Here is a 6,603-nt window from a genome sequence, read left to right as displayed (position 1 = left end):
AAATTAGCTTCCCCATATAAAAATTTGATTTTCCATGTAATTTTATTACTTCCTCTCTCTATTTTTTTACAAACCCCATGTAAATTTATATTTTCAATATACTTTTACTTCTTTTTATTTAACTTTCTTAATACCGCGTAATCAGTCCAAATGGGTCGTTCTTTCGAGGACGGAGGGAGTAATTAAAAACTACAATTTTAAATAACGCATCAAACAGGTTTCCAACCAAATGTCTGAGTGGGGTAAAATACCCCAGAGCTAATCAAGTAGGCAATAGCCTATTTTTTTTTAAAAAGCAATAACCTATGTCCCTAACATAATAATATAGAGTTAAGTATAAATTTAGGAACTAACCTTTTTAATTTTTCACCTTTTGGGACCTTAGCTTCTACTTTTTTTTTTCACCTTTTGGGACCTTAGGGTAGAATCCGGCCAAAAAGTGAGTCCCTTAGATTAAATAAGTTAGTTCCCTTACTTAAATAAGTTAGTCCCTTAAAAACTTCCAGAAAAAAATTAAATCAGCTCAAAAATGTTAGTTCCCTCATTATTACTTTTGCAGGTTGATTAAATGGCGGCGTATGAAACAAGGACACGTGTGCATGGGGAAGGCAAACCTTCCGCTGCAAGCTTTGTAAACGAGTGGTCGACATTAAAAACGTTTCGTTTTTCTATTATTAAAAAAATCGGAAAAAAATAAGCATTTATTGATAATTTTTTGCAGCTAATTTATACATCACAAATATCTCAAACACAGCATAACCTCGATTTAACTACTACAACAGTTCGGATGTACTAGCGAGGTATTTTTCTACCAAACACTAATTCACTTGTACATAACATTACAACAATAACCATAACTAGACTTAAGATTATAATTCTATAAAATGAAACATGATTCTTACTTATTTCTTCCCTTTATGCAGCCTGACATTGCTTTGTATCACTTTGATTATTTCATTTCATCTTCCATTCATAATCATCATCAATCCACACCCAAAAATCACATTCATTAGGTTTCATGTAATTTTGGCATGTATGATTTCTCCTAAAAGGATTTCTTGTTGTTCTTGATATTCTCCGAGCAATCCTTCTGGAACATCTGCAGAAAAATGTAACACTAGCTATTCCTATTTTCTTACAGAGATTGGAAAAGAAATATGAAGGACTGAAGGCTTGCTGCTATTATTCTTCTTGGATTTTAATTTTTTTTTTTTAAGATTAATGGCTAGTTGCTATTGCAGTAACTTTTTTTTTGGTTTTATTTTTTGTTGAATATTTGGATAATATACTCCTTTTTGGATATGCATGCTAATTAATGAAGAAACTGACTTATTTTGTACAAAAATTAATGAGGGACTATTTTTTTTTTTTTTTTTTTTTTTTTGCCAGAAACTAAACTAAGGGAATCACTTTTTCTCCGGTGAGTTAAAGGTGGGTTAAATGACCGGAAACTTAACTAGAGGTCCTAAAAAGTGAAAAAAAAAAAAAAAAAAAAAAAAAAAAAAAAAAAAGTGGGAGGTCCTAAAAGGTGAAAAAATGAAAAGGTTGGACCCTAGTTACAAATAAGGTTGGAGTTAAGTATAATACTATTTATCAAGTGACGCCGGTGTCGTTACCAATGACCAATGACGGGGTATTTCAGATAAGGTTGGAGTGGGAAGCCTATTTATCAAGTAGGAAGCTGTAGTGAATGCATAAGACCAAAAGCTAAGAGAAAGTTTAGCATGTGTTAAGAGGGATAGGTCGATTTCAACAATGTGACGATGTCGTCGTTCAGCAAAACCATTATATTTGGGAGTATGAGGAGGAGACGTAAGATGAGATACCTCATCAATGGTTAAAAAAGAGGCTAAAGCTTCATACTCAACTCACCCCCATTGTCGGAATACAAGACTTTGATTGATTTTTCAAAAAACTTTTCAACAAGAGCTTTGAAGCGAATAAATACTACTTTAGTATCAAATTTATTATTAAGGGATATATTTGGTAAAATGATCAACAAAAATGGTATAGTATTTAAAACCATCAAGGGAATGGACCGGAGATGTCCATTCTTTAGTATATACTATATCAAGAGGGTGTGGGAGATCAATGTAGAGTAATTAAATGGGAGTTTATGACTTTTATTGCATTGGCAAGCATTGCAATAAAAGGACAATGAGCTAGAAACATCAAGATTGTTTTCCGAAATAATATTTTAAAGATAACAAAGGAAGGATGACCAAGGCGATGATGTCAATTATTGCGGATGCTTTGACAGTAGATAAAGCCAATATAGATGAAGGTGATGACAGATCGTAAACCCCTTGGTTAGTTGGACCCTTAATAAGATGTGCCCCATGAGACTATCTTTGATTAAGAAGGAACCGACTGAAAAATCAATAACAAGATTATTGTCAGCACACAATTGAGATATGGAAATAATGTTATGAATCACAATAGGATCACACAAAACATTCTTTAACCGAATAGATTTAGAAGAAGTATTGGGAGGAGGAAGAGTGAGCGAACCGGTGTGGGTGATGGGGACAATGGTGTCGTTACCAATGACAATCTCTTCGATTCCATGATAAGGATGTTGAAGAGTTAAGTTGGACATAGTGTGAGTAACATGGTGAGTGGCTCCGGTATCAAGGAGCCAAGAAGTGGAAAGTGTGGTGCTTCTATCTATGGCAGTGTGAACATGAGGTGCTAGCAACATGTCTTTAGAATGAAGTGAGGTGGACTTATCCATAGAAAATTGTTGCTGGAATGTGGAGCAACATTTTAAGATGTGACCATATGCATGACACCATTGGCATCGCGGAGTGGTCATTGTGTTGGAAGCCATGGTAGAACTAAGGGAAAAAAAAGTTAATTTTTTTTTTAATTTTATTTATCTTTTCCTGCTAGATACCATGAGATAATGAATAATGTTGTATATCCATGGGAGAATATTAAAATATATATATATATACAAGCCTAAGATGCTAATTATGTAATGTACAACTAAGAGAATCAATTACATATCAATAAAAGTCTAAGAGAAAATATTATACAAATATAGAAGATAGTATGCGTCAATCTAGACTTATAGAAGTCAAAGATATGAACAGATAATTGGGAAGGAAATCAGCCCATGATTTGCATATAAAAAATATCATATCATGATATTATTCTCTATAGAAGGGAGTAGAGAGAAAATTGGAAGGGGGGTTAGGGAAGAGTCGAAGAGGGGGTGTAACACCCTAGAAATTCCTTTATTTTAAAATACCTGTTTTGTTTTGTTTTAAACTTAAAATAGGAATATCTAATATATTACCGCCACCGTGAAAACGGTTAAGACAACTATCAAAGACACACAGCGGAAGACTAATTTCAAAACCATTCAAAACAAGTCAACTTGAAAAGTTAACCAGCAAAAGTAAAGTCAAACCCAAGTCAAACGAAGTAAAATAAAATCAACCTACAACTTGGAACCATTATAGGCCCTTATTAAAATCAAACCAACTTTAAACCTTTTGTGTTAGTCATGCATAATAATATTAAAAATAATTAAAGCATTAAACACATCATATACTTATTGAAACTAGCATGATTCGCTCTTCACTCATGCTCATTCATGAATATGCTTCATCACCTGAAAATTTTCTCTCTACATGTTTCCACTACTCTCCATTAAAAATAGGTCATCATAGGGCCAAGATAAAGACAAGGCCAACAAACACACAAAACACACAATCAGCAAAGCTGAGTACATAAGCGTAATTAACACACTAACATGCATTTACCTATCAACACATAACTTACCTTGTTGCATCTATTTTTTAAGCCCACAACATTCAACAAAACTTCTCAACTAAACAACTACACAATTTATTTAGCGTTGATTATGCATCAAACGGGTTTCCCACTAACCTCCCTCAATAAATTGAGATTACTGACACGGGAGCTAACCGTGCCAGCATCAATAACCACTCGTAAGTGGCGGAATTCCTGCGCATAATAATAATAAAAGGAATGTACAGCGTCCTGTACTCCAGTAGAAGTTATGGTTAAATATAAAACCCCACCCCATATGTTCATACTCAAGGTATATACGTTGCAAGAGTTTTGGTGCGTACTCTCTTTCACTTTACGTTCTTTACAATTTATTAACTTGGTGATGACTCTCAAAACATAACAACATCAAACATCATGATTATTTAAACAATTAAACATTTTAATTTAATTCTTGAATAATTAGTGACCACATAATATTTAATGTTGAACCTTTAATCTACCTCGGTGTCAAAGACACCTTAAATGCATAATGCGCCACAAATCCTATCCCTCGGTATTGAAAACACCTTAAGTGCACTAAGGCACCAAAAATATAATTTATTCCTCGTGTACAAAGACACTTAAATAACTCCTTCATCATGCTTATAGCATCAATAAAAATTATATGAACCATAATAAAAATCCCTTTTCAATATTATAAACCAAATTAAATATTTAGTTTAATTAAACATGCTCTCTAACATGCCATAAATAAAAGTATGGTTCATAAACAATGTTCCGAACTATAATTTTTCCGTCCATTAATCCATCACAAATAAATCATGTCTCATAATTCAATCACCAATAACAACCAAATCATAATTTCCATTCCAAATCTAGCATGATACTACTTGTAATCAATTAAACAACCTTTAGCATGCTACTACATCAATAAAAGTATGTTAAGTACGCGAACGTACCTCAAATAAGCTATTAAAATAGCCGAGTACACTACAACAATTCCCGAACCATGCAAGTCTCCTACATAAAGGGACACTAATACAAATTAATTCTCCTTGTATACACAATTTCCAGCAACTTAAATTTACTTTAGACTACTCAAAATAATCTGAAAATTATTTAAAAACCCCTAATTAACCTCTTTCTTTAATGGGTAATTAAACCCTTTCATTAAAATCATCAAAACCAATGTTTATACGAGTAGCTCTAAAAGAAAACCCTAGCCTTCTCTCTCTTCTCTCTTATAAACCCTAGTCTCCATTGTCAATTTTGAAGGGGCTTCCATCGGATTTCACCGGTGGAAAGCCCCAATCTTTATTTTGTTTTAAGTTTTTTGTTTCTTAGGTTACAATAATGTCTCCCTCGAAAGAAAGGGTTTATCTCCTTCGCAAGACAAGGTTTTTTCGATCTCCTTCGAAAGACAAGGTTTTTCGGACTCTTTCGAAAGACAAGGTTTTATTTGTGTTTAATTTGGTCTCTGGTTGTGCAGGGCTACGATTGATTATGGCTCGAATTCAGGTTACGAAACTAGCAAAAGAATTTACTTTCTCTCAAAATTGCGAAGCGACGACGGATCCACTCAAAAAGTTGTATGAGACAACGAATCGAGAATGTGCCGAATTGTTATATTCATGTATTTGGATTCTTAGCCCTTCCCCGATTAATTCTGGTTTGATTTTGTTAAATTCGTTTTCATTATTGTTATTTGTCAATTGTAGATGTCGTATGACTTTAATTAATGAAATTTAGTGTCCCTTGGGACTTCTTTCAAAAAAAAAAATAATAAAACCATTAAAACTTCATCAAAACATCACTTTTATGCTTAGTTATCAATTAGAAACTCTAAGTATACAAAAGCCCCAATTTATTTGATATTAGAGCCCTAAAAATCAAGTCTTGATAAATTAAAAACCTAACTTATAATTTTATGAAATCTGAAAATAAAAACCCAACTAATAAACTGAAATTATACTTTTAAATCCTTGAAAACATAATTTGATACTAATTAAATAAGTTTCAATAATAAAAATCCAAAACCACTACTAATATATATAATTATACAAATTAAAGATGTTAAACCAAAAGAGGAGAGAGATGAGAAAGGTGTGATGATGATGATGACGACGGTGGTGAGGGGTGGCGGCGCCGATTTCCGGCGGTGGTGGTGACGTGGCACCAGGTGGACAACGGCTTTCATGGAGGAAGCTCCATGGTTTCACTTAGGAAGGAGGAATAAGGGGAAAGAAAAGAAAGAAGAAAAAGAAAGGAAAAGGAAAATAAAGGAAAATAAAGGAAAAATAAAATAAAGAGAAGAGAAAAATAAGACTAACCTTTTTGTGTGGGGAAAAATTTGGGGATTGAAGGAGTATTTATAGTGTAGAGTAGGTAAGGGTAGGTTTGGGCTTTAAATAATTATAGAGTTGAATAATAAAATAGTTAGCCCAAATTATAAAAATAGGATGATTGACCTTATTGTGAAGATGGGCTACATCTAAATTAAATACTTATTGGCCCAAATGTTAATACTTGATACTTAAAGAAATATTTGTCAGGAACTACACGCTTAATAGGGGTATTTGGAAACAACTACCCACTAAAAAATTTTATCAAAAAAACTACCCCTAAATTTAAAAAGTTAGAGTAGCACTACCCATTTGCATTTTCCGGCGAGAATGTTCGCCGCATGGGCCCACTTTTTCAATTTTTCTCTACTAAGACAAGATCCGACGAAGGACCCAACTAGCGCCTGCAAGATTATCCTGACTAAACCAAGCCTCATCAAAACCCAGACAATAATCAATGCAATCTAAGAGTGTCCCTTGCAGACACACCACCCCTAAT

The sequence above is a fragment of the Chenopodium album genome, chromosome 4, assembly GCF_948465745.1.
Source record: "Chenopodium album chromosome 4, dcCheAlbu1.1, whole genome shotgun sequence".
In the NCBI taxonomy this organism is placed as follows: domain Eukaryota; kingdom Viridiplantae; phylum Streptophyta; class Magnoliopsida; order Caryophyllales; family Amaranthaceae; genus Chenopodium; species Chenopodium album.
This window is presented reverse-complemented; position numbering follows the sequence as displayed.